The sequence below is a fragment of the Plectrocnemia conspersa genome, unplaced genomic scaffold (genome assembly GCF_051122295.1).
Source record: "Plectrocnemia conspersa isolate PC_06_02 unplaced genomic scaffold, ASM5112229v1 ptg000002l, whole genome shotgun sequence".
NCBI classification, from domain to species: domain Eukaryota; kingdom Metazoa; phylum Arthropoda; class Insecta; order Trichoptera; family Polycentropodidae; genus Plectrocnemia; species Plectrocnemia conspersa.
In genome coordinates this window covers 28,676,988-28,693,125 of record NW_028277166.1, presented here as the reverse complement: position 1 = coordinate 28,693,125, position 16,138 = coordinate 28,676,988, and the positions used below count along the sequence as shown (strand labels likewise).

The 16,138-nt window shown below is 25.9% G+C and overlaps 1 protein-coding gene across 1 annotated transcript in view; it reads left to right on the top strand.

Moving 5' to 3' along the window:
* The first annotated feature begins 243 nt into the window (after positions 1 to 243).
* The window catches only part of LOC148238253 (uncharacterized), a 115,236-nt gene continuing 99,341 nt past the window's right edge, over positions 244 to 16,138 (top strand). The window contains exon 1 of the mRNA XM_088206082.1: positions 244 to 423. The gene's annotated coding sequence lies outside the window, so the exon portion shown is untranslated. The remainder of the gene's footprint in view (positions 424 to 16,138) is intronic.

The window sequence follows — 16,138 nt, the reverse complement described above, 5'->3', positions numbered from 1 at the left end:
AAAATCAGTGATTTAGATAAACATTTTATTTTCTAGTTGTATGTAAATATAATTCAGTCAATACATAATCCAATTTTTTAGTTTACTTTTTAACCTACGAAATCCAAAACGAATCGCCTCCACAAGTGAAAATATCCTCGACGACAGTCGATAAGAACGTATCTTTGAATTGGAAACGAGCGAGTTTTTTTCCGATTTCCCGGGAGGCAGCATCCCTCGACCGAAGGCTCTCGAGGAGCGACAGTCGCCTGGCGGACGCCGAGCGAGCGCCACGCGTGCCGCGACGTTTCGAGTTCACTCACAACTCTTAACTCGGTTCAGTGAAGTTTAACTGTTGTTCGATTGGTGTCAGATTAGTATTGACAGTGCGTGATATTCACCTGTGATTTGGTTTGGATTGTGGAGCTGTTTTATATGGAACCGGTAATGTTTTGATTTACAAATAAGAGATAAAATATTTTTAATATATTTATAGTTTGAATTTAATTTATCACTGTATCGAAAAAACAAGCAGGTTAATCAAAGCCATAGGTTTTAATTTATTTTCAATATTATTATCGTATCAATAGATGTCTTTGCCAGCTTGAATCGATTTTTGGGATAGAAATAATGCGGTAAATAATTACTGTATCGTGTACAAAGGATAACTAGTCTGATTTCTGTATTAAAATATATTAAAACGATAGGAATTTTGCCAAAAAGAATAAATAATATATTATAAAATATAATATTTTATTTTCATTTATTTGTAACATTCATTTATTATAAACAAATTTTCAAATATCATCGTTAACTACTCGTTTTTAAAAATAATTAATATTGAGTAATATTACAAATTATTCAAACTGTAGTAATAGGTTCTGTAATATAAATAGTTTAATGAAATTTGCATTCTAAACTATACGTTTTGTGTGTAAGTTAATAATTAAAAAAAAATAGCGTGTGGCAATAAATTACTATTATTTATCTTAGCAATAATTGTTCGAGCTGATATCGGTGTGTAATTTAGCATATAAATGAAGTTAATATATTTTTATGGCAATTCTTTTTTTTTAAGTATAATTTAAATATTATTAACTTACATGGTAAATTAAATCACACAAATATTTTTAATATTTTAGATAAATTAAATATATTTTTATCTTTCGTTCTAACTAGTTCAATCATTATAAGGTATATTATAATATACAATATATATTTATTTAACGCAAATAACACGATTTTTTTCTTGGAAAAATTTAATATTAATTATCTAAATAAGTAATCTATTATCCCACCTATTTATCTAAAATATAAATCTTTATATCAAAATATAGGAATCTAAAGCGAGATATGCTTAAGCGTTTTATAGTGCTATAAAATATACATATGTATGTCGTAGTCACTGCTTTTAAGGATTTTGAGTAAATATATTAAATAAATTATTATGCATGATTGTGACAGTATTTTTTTTAATAAATAAAAATTAATGTTATAAATTTAATCTAAACAAATTTTTAAATTGATCTAATAAAAATTATTTGTATGCAAAATTATTTTATGGTAAAGTTAAAAGATAATATATTTATTTATCTTCAAGTATTTTACTTATTAATATAAAGTTTAGTATTTCATACGAATTATAATTTTCATGTATAACTAATAAAGTTAAATTTAACATTTCAAACATATCTATACATAAGTGTCAGAAGATATTTCTGCTTAATTAATGTACATACATATACGATTCTTCATTCAAGTTAATAAGTAATTCAAAGGAGCTTTTTAATAACCATAATTTATTTATGCTATTTAATATACATTAGTGTAATTGAATTATGTATAGTTAAATTCATTAATATACTATATTTTATATGGAATGTTAAAAATGTATAACAAAAATTCCGTATTTGGAGTTAAGCATTAAATTCCGATATTCAATTTTCGGGGCTCTTCAATATATTTTTTTCATCTGAACTTTGCGAAATTCTTAACATATTTTTTATTTAGTTAGTCTTTTGTATTTTTCTCTAAAATTTTTAAGGAATGAATTTCTTATCAACCATTTACGCAACGGCCTAAATTTTTCGCATTACAAAGGTCAAACATTTTCCCTGGATTTTTACATTAATAAATTGAATTTAATCTTTTAATTTATAACAAAACTTTAAAGTTTTCGAGCCACGTTTATATATTTTTTAAAAACCTTATTTCTCGCAGAAATTAATTTATAACTATTTAATTTGTATATACAAATTTATGCTAATACTTTAAGTTGTGTAGTACCTGAATTGCAAAGGTAAATAATTTGTACGCATATAATTCCGGTAAGGTAAATTAAGAATCCATACATATTTTTGTACATATGTATGTATATTTGCATATATTATATTTACATATTTATGTATACAATATTCTTAGAAAACCAGCTGTATTAAATTACTACACTTATTTATTTTGATAAAATATATATTTGTACTACACAAAAATGTTTATTTTAATTAAACATGTTTTTGGGATCCTTTATGCAGTATAAAAATAAAAGTCGAATGCTTTGACTTTATTTCGGTGTTTCTTCGACTTTATTTTCTTTTGAATCAAATTAGTAAACCTATAATTAAATTGTTTTTTGTAGACATTTTTTCTTTAAACTATTAAAAGACAAAATGTAGCAACATTTTTATTTTTAATCAGATTCACTTTTATAAACACTAAAAAATAACTTTTAATATACTTTATATCAATATTTTTTAGGAAATAGTATTATTCTTTCATGTGTTAAATTCTTGTTTATACCACAACTTTTATTGTATATTTTTTTTCTTTTATGAAATTGAAGGTCGATATATAAAATATCAACTTTAATACATGAGACTCAGTATTTTCTTATTGTGTAATTCCTCTTCTGTATTTCGTTTATCGTGAAACTTTAAAAAAATATAATCTGAGATGATTTAGTATATCTTAACTTAATGTATAAATATTTCAATAATATTAAGAATGTATTATATATAATTAAAAGAATTAAAAATATGAGCCCATTACATTATTTGTCTTGCAATTTTCTCTGGTTATATATTGTATGCAGATATAAATGTTGTAATAAAAATTAGTTAAAACTATGCTTTATTGTTATAAATATGACTTTGCTCTTTTGTAATAAAATCAAAGTTTTTAATCACATTGCTTATCTGACAGAATATATTTTATTTTACGATTTTTTCAATTAATGTTAAAAATATGTCAATTTTTTTTAGTTTATTCTTTGCAATTACTACTAATATACACCTACTCTATTTAATACTATTTAATTAAGTATTTTATATAAAACATATTAATTTAATGTTAAGGTTTCTAATTTTCATAACGTTTTCCTGTAGCTTTATTTATTAGTTGATCTGAATTTTTTTAATATGGTTTTTTAATAATGCATTAAAATGTCTTAACTCTCTGGTTTAACGTATTTAACGTCATATCTTGCTATTATCTGAACCATTATAAATTCATCGTTTATATATAGCTTAAGCGAAGCAAAAAAATGTATAAATATATATAAGCATCGGAAAAGTATTATAAAATACGTAAAAGCGTCAGACAAATATAATATATTTTAAGACTGGCATAAAAATAAATTTTAGACGAATACTTGCATTTTGTATCACAGTGCAAATAACTTTTTTTTGACAAGGATGATAAAATACATTACGTAGATATTACATAACCTATGTAATATCTACTATTTTTTTATATTTATTAATTCTGCACCTATGAAATAGCACAATAATACTAATATTAACTATACATATTTTATAATTTAGTATTTTTAATTAATCTTAAACTAATTTTTAAAAAAAAATTACATTAGCATGAAATATCTTTAAAAAAAAATTGCAATATAACAAAACATATTTTAGAAATATAGGGTAAAAAAAAGTTAGGTAATTTTTTGTATGTATCAAATTAAATTTTATATGAAATAAAAGTTGGTGATGACAGTGTCCAACTTTTTTATTTAATTAGTTATTTATTTTAAAATGCAGGAAATCAATATCAAGTTTTCATTATTTTTCAAACATTGTGTTGTACAATATTGTGTAACCAATAAAATGTGCTTATATCAAATATTTGTAACCATTGTTATCGAGATTACGTTGGAAACAAAACGATAGTCGTTAATACCTCGAAGTGGAATTACTTGAACAAACGCTATTGTACCATTATGGTGAGCTTCACACATTCTATAGTCTCATATGAATTATGCGTATGAAATATTTCGATACAAATTCCCTCAATAATTAATTACCAAAATACTCGAGCATTTTTAATCTCATGTATATAGTTTGATACACATTTTTTGGAATATATATCCTGGAAGGTCTTTATATAAATAATATATATAAAATGCATTAAAACAATGTAAATGCTTTTAATAAAAGGTATATTGTATTTAAATGATAAATCAATGTACAATGACTTTAATTGTTTTCCGGAAATAACGGTCTTAATTTTGTATTATATTTAATACAGTTTATGCTTTAAAAAAATAATAATACTTGTATTTAAATATTAAAATATTGCTATTAGTAGCACTCGATTTATTTAAAAGCATAGGCAATTGAAGTTTTTTTATTATTTAATTATTATTGGATTTGATAATCGGAAGTTTTGTTACATACGATAATAGATTATGACAATACCAACGTTTATTGCGTGTGATTCCCCTGGGGAATTGGCTTCTTAAAGAGGTAATTTGTATTTTAGACAAGGGCCCGTTCAGGCCAATTTTCCTCAATCAAATAGGGTGTTCTGAAAATTTGTCAGGATTCTTGGGAACCCTGTGAAAGGTCGCGCGGCCCCTTTTATTTCATTGGCGAAGGAAAAACGCTCCAAATTGAATCGTCGCTCTAGCTGACAAATGGCCCTTTTATACTCGTCTCTGAAATTTGCAGTATTTCGCGTTTCGATAGAGCGACGCGTACTTAACAACCTTAAGTGGTGTAGTTGATATTTGTCGCGGATCTCGAGCGAGCTCTCTATAAAAATCTGGCAGAAACTCTATCTCTATAATTTAATTTTATATTTTTAGGTATACTATTACTTGCTAGTGTATTTATAGAAAAAAGATACAAACGAGTCGCCTTGGAACTGTTATTTTGAGATCTCTAAAGCAATTGACTCTTTTAAAACATTTCATAGTTAATATTTTTTTATTTAAAATGTAGGTATAATACAAATACTGTTTTATTATAAATAAAGCAGCTTAAAGACAGCCCGTATTTAAAATTTATTTAAGGATTATATATCAACAGTATTAATAAGGATTTTTTTATATTTTAAAAAGATTTTTATAAAGTTGTGTGTCTTATTCAATTTTAAATTACATTTTTGTCGTCATTTTTCTTCTATATAAAAATAGTATTAAACGACAATTTTTTCATAAAAATACATTTAAAATCAATGCTAATTTTTGTGTAAGGCATAATTTGTAAAAATATTGTGTTTTTGAAACTGTTACTTTTACTAAAAAAAATTTTAAAATTTATTACGATATTAAGTAATCACAAAACGAATCGTTATTCGTTTTGTGATTATTTAATTTTTTAATTTGTTAATGCAACTAAAAAATCTTTATTTAATGTTTTTTTTTATTTATTATTATGATACAAAATATGAATTGATTTTCTATAAATTACCTTCATCTATGTTTCAATAAGTTTTATAATTTTATTAGCATTGAGTATTGGAGGGTTTGATTCCAAATATTTCGATAGCCACTGTATTTTACGAAGCTCATACATATTCTCTCCAAGCTTTTCCAATCCTTTAAATGTATCTATGCACTAATCAATCATACCTGTTTAGTTTGTCAACTAGAAGAATTAGGCATCATAAATATCTTTCTGATCTCCTACGTCCAGAACATTTCTTGATATCGTAATTTCCCGGTCGAATTTCTTAAAACCGTCATTGAAATTTTTGGATATATAATGAATCACATACCAATTCCAAAATATTTTAAGTGACGGTTATTAGCAATTGTTTTTATTAAAAATTCATATGACATGCTATTTTCTTAAAATTGTTAACTTGGTAACTTATTTATATTGTATTTTTAAGGGGGCATTTTTAATAAAAATATTAGAATGTAAAAAAATATAATACTACATAGCACGATTGACTCTAAAACTAATTTAAATTAAAAATTAACTAAATTAAATTTTATCTAATATTTTGTGCATTATATGTTTTTTTTTAATTTACTATTTATTAATTATAAAACCAATGATTTATATTATATTCTAAGACCATATACCTATACCTGATTTTCCTATTTTTGATATTGTATTTTTAAAAAGGGTTGCCACTAGGGATTCCAATCCCGGGATCCCGAACGATTTTCATAACCCGATGAATCCCGGGATTATAAAACATAATCCCGAATTTTTCGGATTGATTGATTTATCAAGCACAATCGAATTATTATTGACAACATCGTTATATTTCGTGTACAAACTTGCGCGAGCTGCACGTGTCATCTGTGAATCTTTGAGGCTGTGAGTCTGAACGTGCTTTTTTAGCAGCAGGCTGCTTAGAAACCAAAATCAGATCAAGGCTAGATGATAAAACACTTGATGCTTTGATGTTACTTCGTGAGTTTTATTCAAAATAATGTTTTCAATTAATTGTGTCTATGAATGTACATATGTACATACATTGTCAAAAGTTCATTTTTTTCTTTTCAAATAAATATATAAGACCTTCCCTTTTTTATTTTTATTATATTATTTTCTATTTTAAGCCAAGACTAAAATTATACGTACTTTATACATTGTACGTTATAAAAAACAGACGTAAAAATATATTGTATTATTCATTTTAAATTATTTTTATCGATAAAATAACATGAAAATTATCCCGGGACTGGTCCCGGGATCCCGGGATCGACTAATTGCAATACCGAAATCCCGGGATCAAAATTTTGGCCCGGGATTGGAATCCCTAGTTGCCACAAAATATTTTTAAATTACATTAAAAGATAAATGATTTTTACAAACGATACATAGTAAAATGTTTTTAAAATACATTTAATTTTTATTTAATTTTTATATATTTTATATTTGTTAAAAATTTAATGCTGTCTATATTTTTATTAGTATGTTTTTAGTTTCTAATCAAATTACCAGCTTTTTACATCGTCGTAATTACAGTTTACTTTAGCATTGTCTTCGCTATGAGGATTTGATTTTTCTAATTTATATTTGTGAAGTAAACTTTAAATATATATTTTTTTCCTCAACACAGTATTTAAAAATAAAACATTTTAATACTAAGCACAATTTAATGAATATTTTACATACTTCAAAGCTTAACTTAACATATAGATGGGGTTATTAAAACTTTGTAGCAGAAAAGTGTAATTGAATTAATTTATAGTGAAATAATGCATATAAATTATAAGCTAAAACGTAAAAAATAATTATAACAACAAAAGTTAAAATTATAGATGAAATATATTTATATTTTAGATAATTAATATATACAATTTAATATTCAATATAATTAATATTTATATTTAATGTTAAAGCAAACTTTATTTCATTGTCTTTTAAACAAATTATAAAAAAAAACTAAAAAGACTTCTGTGTATTTTTTAAGCAGAAGTGAAAAAAAATTGCAGGGAATCTTTTATTTATATTTTTTATAAAAAAAAATATTTTATGAAACGGTAACTAAGTATTAATATTTATTAAAAAAGTAAAAACTTATCTTAGGAATTGTATAGGAACAATATAAAATTTAGGATATATCAATACAAGATGTATGTTTAAAGCCTAAGAACCAACTAGTATAACAATTTTTTAATTAAATTAAAAACAATCGGAAAATTTATGTTTAAAATAGTAGATGTTTATAATGCTATAGACATTAAGATAAAATCTAATTTACTTTTTATTAAGTTAAAAATTTTATATAAAAATTATCTTTTTTTATTTTGGTAGAGACAAATGTATAGTGTAATATATATATATCGCTAGTTTGCTTTTAAATAGTTTCGGTTGATGATCGGCGTAGCTCCGCTTAGTGTCAGTTTGGCTGATCTGTGGTTTATTTGATAAGTCGGAAGCGAAGTGGTACAGTTGTTAAAATCGAGCTGAATTTGAGCTTAAATATTATTTGAAAAACAGATCCAGTCTTTTGCCCTTCTAGTTCTAGTTCAGAAACAAACAAAAATACCTAATAAATATCAAAATAAATTTTTCTACGCACGATAATTCGATAAGTTGTGTAATTATATATATATAATGATGTTACTTATATGATATCTAAAAACAATTCTTAGACACTCATACATAAAAAAACATAATTATTATTAATTCCTATTTTTTCAATTACTTAATAAGCATTGCTGTACTTTGAATAGTTTTGATTTGTTATCATCCAGGTACTCACAGTTGCTGGATGCATTGTGATCTAGAAATATTGGTTGTATTAAAAATATTTATTTATGTATATTTGTTTGCATTGGTGTAACGCTCTTAAGCTTTTACATGTTTTGAACTAACTGTATAAATATATAATAGGTTTTATAGGTTCTTCAATTAATTTAAAAATGTTTTTTTATTATGTCATAATTGTGATTACTGCTTAGCATAATTAACAAATAATATATATATATATATATTGCATCTTTAAATGCATGTCTCTTTGGATCGGCCAATGAAATATAAACAACTTGCTAATCGACAAGTAGTAAAAATTTAAACTATGTGTGTAAGCGATCGATTGTTGAATGTTAATGTTCTTTTCTCTCTGTTGACATAAATATTTTCTTTGATTGATAATTTAAGCTTTTAATTTATCATTCTGATAAAATTTATTTGTTTTCATCCTAATAATCGCATTTTAGTTTAACTATTTTTTTTATATATATTAGTAATATATATTTTTCCCAACATATTTTTTTTTTAACCAATAGTCCAAATTTGCGAAGGCTTTGTATTATCAACGGCTAATAAATATATTTTAGCATATTAAATTTAATTTCCTTTCTGTTACGCAATCTAAGCAAACAATATTCAAGCGAACGTGCGTTAACGCATCGCATTGCAAATTTGTACAAATATTTCATGACAATAGATCGCGTCGAACAAACACGGGTCATGTTGACATAATTTAGGAAACATAATGCGAAACGTCGTCAACAAACGTTCATTACACGAAATGGTGTCAGTGCAACCGTCAAAAATACCTTACATAATGCAATCAGGTCTTTCGAGGATGACATTATGTATCGTTTCTGAGAGCTCATCTTGCGGTTTCCGGCGTAAGTTGCCAGAGAAAAGCAATTTTCGTTACGGCATAGGCATGCATTAACCCTAAAAAGGAGTGACATAGGTTTAAATTTGACACTAATACCTATAAATAATAGGAATATCTATTCTTAAGTGCTTTATGTTGCTATTTAGCAACAAATCGATTTATACTTTATGAACGTTAAAATTATTTAAGTAAAAAATAATATAGTTTGCGAATTTACAGTTAGTCTTTGCTAGAGTAACAATCACAAATGAGGAGCTTGATATAAATTGTATACATGCGACATAAAGGCGTTTATAAAAGATTACATTTTTGCAATGTCTTAATCCTATTGTACAACGTTAGAAAATCATATGTGAATGTGCATAGCTGCGTTTTTTGTATTTATTTTTACATTTAAAAAAAAGCTTTTCTTTCTATTTTAAGCAGCTTAAAGATTTATCTTCTAAATAGTTTTTAGCATACATTTAATTTTAACAGCTTAGGAGTTTAAAACCTAAAATATAATAACTATTAGAAAACTTAATCAAAACCCATTACAGATTATAGCCTAGAAGTTTTTTTTACCTCAATTATTTTAAAATCATATTGTTTCTGCACTAATAAATACTGTTCTTGTCGTAGAACTGCGTTCCTTGTATAGTATATAAGTCTTGTTAAAGATCGGATTAAACTTTTGAAAATTCGTGAGAGTTCTTAGCTGAACTTGGTCAGACGTTCGAATTGTAAATTATATACTTTTCGGTTTCAATTTTTTGTTTTAGTCGATTCGGCGTAGCTCCGCTAGGTGCAAGTTAACCAAAACTCTTGTTATTTTAAGTCGTAAACAAGGTGTTAGTTCTGGTAGAATTACTGACAGAAGGCATTATTTTTTGTTATATACCCTTCATGGATAAAGAAAAGTCTCATTCAGTCATCGATTCTATAACTAATGCTGAAAATTAGGGATAAACTAATATTTGCTTTTTTATCTAAACTCTTTGTCAAACGCGTTTTTTACGTTAGAGCTATAATATTTTCAGTATATGTTTTTATTTTTAAAGTATTTTATTTGGCAACCCCTTTCCACTTTACTGTAACTCTGCATTTAGAATTGGATCACAGCTTGTAACACAACTAAATTATTGATTGCATAGTATGGAATTTCGAGTCCTTCGTTTGCTTATGTAGTGCCCTTTGCAATATACTTCAGAACACATATTGGATATGAATTGGATTTTGTAATCATACATTACGTCAAAGTTTTGCAATGCCTACGTTATTTGCTATTAGTGTTTTAATTAGCAAATTGAAATTTATTTGCTTAAATGCTAAATAAAAATATATATGTATATATGTAGTTTTATTGCACTCTTTATACTTTTGTGAAAGGCATATAAAATAACTCTCCTTTTGTTCTCATACCGCACCTACATAAACCAAATTGCTTTCGACAAATATTAGCTTTACATTTACTAAACACACAATGATGTGAAATTTTCAATGTATTAAAAGTAGCTTTAAAACATAGGGCATTAGACTAATGAGTAAAATAATATGATTTTTTCAGTTTAGGTTTTTTGTGCAAATTATTTATTATAAATAGAAAATATAATTAAAGATTTCCATATATTTTTATTTGTCAATAAGTAAAACCTATATTTTAAAATACGCTTATGTAAATATTTTAATAATGAATATAAACAAAGTGTCATAACACACAGTAATTACCAGAATAATCCCAAGTAAAATTCGGAAGAAACTAAATAAATTAGGTTGTTTGTTTTTAACCTCTCTTTGTAAGTAAATAATTGTTTGGTTTATATTAAATTACGGAAAAAAGTGATTTCCATACATTAAAACAGAAAGATAGTGATTTATAAACTGATGTTGATTTTATCAGCACAAGGAGATGTTTTCTAAATTATGTTTTATCTGAATTATTTAAATTTTTTTAACCGCTGTTTAACTATCTCAAATGAAAAGCACTTTACTGGATATAAAAGTCAGTTAATTTATCATTCCCTAATACGATTAAGTCACCTTAATCGTATTAGGGAATAATTTATAGTGTTATTGTACCGTTTTGCATTTTAGGCAAAAAATATTAAATATTAAAATGGAAAGATGCGTGAAGTATATATTTATATACTAAAAAATTAAATTAAAAATAACTTTTGACACACATAATACTAATTATAATTTTAGTATATTCACAACAGTATTATTTATATACAATATTCTTGAAAATATACATAAGTATCTTTAAATAAATTAAATAATATTTATTTAGTTCAAGACAGATAAAGTAAATATTTCTCAGAGATATTCAATAAATTGTGTTTAATTATAAATTTATATATAAATGGCCAAAAATATCTATCGATTGAAAAAAAATTTTTTTGCTTTAAATAATAGACATTTGTATCTTTTGAAGGTTCAACCCCTTTTGCACTTTGAACTCTAGCTACCTATATTACACATTCTGTTCTACACAAATAATTAATAATAGCATGTATATCAAACTGGTTGTAATAGGAGGGGGGAGGGGGCGTGTAAAATATGCAATAAATATCGTATTCAATTGTCCATAAAGTAAACGTCACGGCCGTTAACCGCAAAAAAATACCATCGACCGAATTTAACGGACGTTGTAATATACAGCCTGCTGTTGAAAGCTTAAATGATCACTTTTTTCCCCGGAAAACTTTTTTAATATCAGAACGCGTTAATTGCATTCGATGAAATGTGACTTAGCGACTTTGAAAGTTTTCTTTCTGAGATTATTATCATATTCGTATTCCTGAAGTGGGAAATTAAATTTTTCTGACTTCTATTATATGTAGGTGTGGGAATTTTTCTGCAGATGACAAAAGGCTTAGGGACGCGTAGGTGTTTTATAAATCGAGTATACTTTTGTTAATGTACTTTGGCGTTCGGTTAGATGTGGCTCTACTGAGCTGAAAATAATTCGTAATCTTTCTATGTGTGAATGAAAAATTAATCTTGCATGACTTATTTTGGATTATGTAATACATTGAAACACTAATATTTAGGAAATATTATATTTTATATGAAGCTCCAAATTTATATAAAACTTAGTTGATCTTCTTTTAAACAAGTTACATTGTTTAAATAATATGATTTTTTATTTATTATAACTTTGACAAGGACTTTGTGAAAATGAAATTGGCCCGTTTATATAATTAATCAAAATTTAAATCATAAAGTATTTTAAACTTGCTGGTGGTGCCATTGAAATTTCGTTTATATTTCTTCTACCTGTGTGACACTTGTCAGTCGCCAAAAAATTTTTATATTTTAAATAGTTTTCTTCTAATATGTGTAGTTTTTGTGCCGAATAAACATAATTTTTAAACGCAACTAAATTTAACTTTAATTAACTAATTTTAAAGGCGAACAATTTTTTTGAAAGCAAAAATTTTTTAAATTACTTTACTAAACTTAATTCAAAAACTAATTTAACCTAATGTTTTACGTTTTAAGGCTGAAAGATGTGACTTTACATTTAAATAGACGTCGAAAAGCTGGTAACAGTTTATTGTTATTATACAATAAGTAAAAATAGTGCGAGTTGTAATATACAGACTAAGTACTGATAGAGAACTTGGTGGAGAATTAAGGTCTCTCGTGTTTGTTCTCGGTCTCGGTCTGGTTGTTTATGGTCTCGAATCGTGTAATCATCTGCTCTCGGTGGGTGTGATCGTCTTTCGTCGCGAGATGTGTAATCGTCTCTGACCATCTTTCCTTGAATTAATTAATCGTCTGCTAATGTGACAAAGTTTTAGATCTTTAATACTACTGATTCGAAACGTCTCTAATGAATCACATATGCAAATTTTGGATGGCTAATTGCATCGCTTGCATATTTGTCCAACGAAAAATTTTAACTACTTAAATATTTAAAACTGCATGGTAAAAAATAAAATGGCTGTTTTTTTTAATCAAAGGGTAGTTTTTGTTGTGGTTAAGAGCGGTTAATAACTTTTGTCAAAACACGTTGATTTTTGCTATTCATATTTTTGCAATTGTCGTTTTAATGACTCTAGCGTTAACTGTACAGCTAAGTGGACTTTTAACATGTTATTTAAAATTGCATAAGTAAGGCTTAGGTGCAAATTACTTTAGTTAATAATTTATTATTTAAATATGAAGAAAGATTAGCCATAAAAAAACAATTGTATAAAAAAAATAATTTGATTACTTACTTAACTTATAATTTTGGTCATTTTTCGACAAAGTTACTTTTAAAAGTTTGTTTCACATGGAATACAGAAAAATAACGATAAACAACGTTTTAAGCCCTATCACCAAAATAAATACTTTTATTTAAATATTGCTATATTCGACACAGCATTTACAAACAATTCAAAACACTAAAGCTAAATTAAGCTTTATGGGGTCGCAAACGAGCTTTACATGCCACTTTTCCCTTAATAATAAACGGTGCACATTGTGAGTTATTCGACTGTGATAATTAAAGTGTTAGCTTTTAATTAATTTAAAACGAATTTAAAACACAAAAGCTCAGCATCCTCTAATCCTTTTTCACACTAGACGGTTGGAGTGAGACTTTTAAATAGAACAAAAAGCTAAACCGAGAGCCCAATAGAAAAAGTTTTCGCAAACGCAGCATGATTTTCGGACAAACTCTGCATAATTGGAATGTTAATAAATAAATAAAGATAAAAAAAGAGGCAAAAAACAAAATACACGGCAGAGCTACGTTAATAATTAAGCTGAACCGTGACGGGAATAATAAACGAGTGTTTTGTAAAGTTGCCAAATGAATCTTAATTATTTTCTTCACATTTTTAATTTGCTTCACATTGAAAATGTCAATTAATTATTATTATGAATTTTTTATAAAAGTATTTGTATCTAATTTGTTTTGGTGAATCTTTAAGTTAATATAAAGATAATATTAATATTTTGTTAAATATTTTTTTAATAAGAATTGTTAAATATTAGGTAAGTAAATTTAGTAATAAATACTGAAGTTACTTAAAAACCAGATATAGCAAATTTGTATTTTAATATTTTTTTAATTTTAATTACAACTTGATGCTAGATACTATTTACTTATAAAATTATTTACAAAGGTATTAAACCGTCATATTATTTTTTTATTTTACAAATATAAAATGGTTGCTTAAATAATATTATAATAAAATAATCACTATTTATAATTTAAAGGGGTTTTTATTCTAGTCAAACGCCTGATCTTTATATGCTGATATATATGTAGTATTTACAAAGTCGTCTTTTAAGGGTATGAAAATATAAGGCAAAAGCATCGTTTAAATATCTACTTTATCTAAAAAGTTTTCTAGTTATCCTATCCGTACGTTAGTTGGCCGTACCTTTTTTTTCTTAGCCTTAATAATCGTACTTGGTAGATAATTCTTAAAAAATTTTACATGATTTCAAAATTTATTTTACAAACATATAAACCAAGTACCATTATTGGGTTGTGGTGTACGGAATAAGGTTTGTTGAAAGATTTGTATAAAGGATTTTAATTATAAATAACAGCATTGTGCAAGTATCAGAGACGTTGTAAAAGTAGCAGTCCCATTAAATGCATGAATGTGTGTCAAAGTATCTTTTTAAATAAGAGTTATTTTTAAAAAAAATGTTTTTTCAGACCAATTAGGTCGTATTGTCCTAATATATTTTTTTCTCTAACATAGCTTTTTATTAAAAATTAGCGTTTTCCTGAACAGCTCTCTATAAATAAAGGTATTTCATTTGCTTCCTGATGGTCATAACATATCTAAATAGGGAAAAACACGCGTGTTAAGACTAGCATAATGAATTTCATAAGTGAAGTATTCTGCTTAGTGGTAACGATCAATTTATAAAAAAAATGTGAGCTATGCGTTTTTAAAAAAAAAAATTTCTTATAAAAATAAAAATAGTGCACATTTATTCGCGAATTTAATTATTTGTGTTTTATACTCTTTTTTACAATATGCGTCGTTAAAAATATTTTTATGCAAATATAAAATGTGTGCACCAAAATTGTTCTCCAAATCATGTCGAATAGCATTTTTGGCGAAACGGCTTGAATTAAATGCAGGGACAGTTTTTTTAAACAAAAAAATATTTACGATTTGTTTATTTATGTTTATAACCTAATTGTTAAATAATTTTTAAAAGCTGTTTTAGTAAATAGAAAAATATAAGCTTTAAAGACAAATCCTTAAACTCAAAAACGTCAAAAAGCAAATTTTATTTAATTAAATTATGTACAATACATAGCGTGTTAGAAATACGTTTGCACACCCATTGCCTGTAGCAATCTTTACAATTTTCTCTATAAATATATTTAAACGGATATAAATTAAAGCCAGCCGTTATTCAATCACACTTAACCCTGCCATTTAACAAATCCTTTTACTTTACGATTCAACTCGATCGTTAATTTACCATCGCACTTCTCATTCCTACGAATCAATCGCCTCTCTTTTAGATATAATATTATATATTATGATGCGAATAATTTATCCGGGTCAAATCTCCTACTTCCTATCCAATCACCACAGTATTATTTTCCTCTTATCGGCCGAATCCCTTCATCAATTACACCGATGGGCCGAGTGCGAAAATATTTTCGAAGGTACCATTATATCTAGGAGGCTTCGAGAAGATAAACGAGATAATTTGTCATTCAAATAAATTCAAATTTATTTTCGCACACAAAGATATAATAAATGTCCTTGAGAAAGAGAGAGAGATAGGGAAAAAAGTCGAGCGTAGGGATCAAACCCGTCCTTTTTTATTGCTCCTTGGGGACTCTAACGACTCATTTAATTTATTCATCCGGAACACTTCAAGG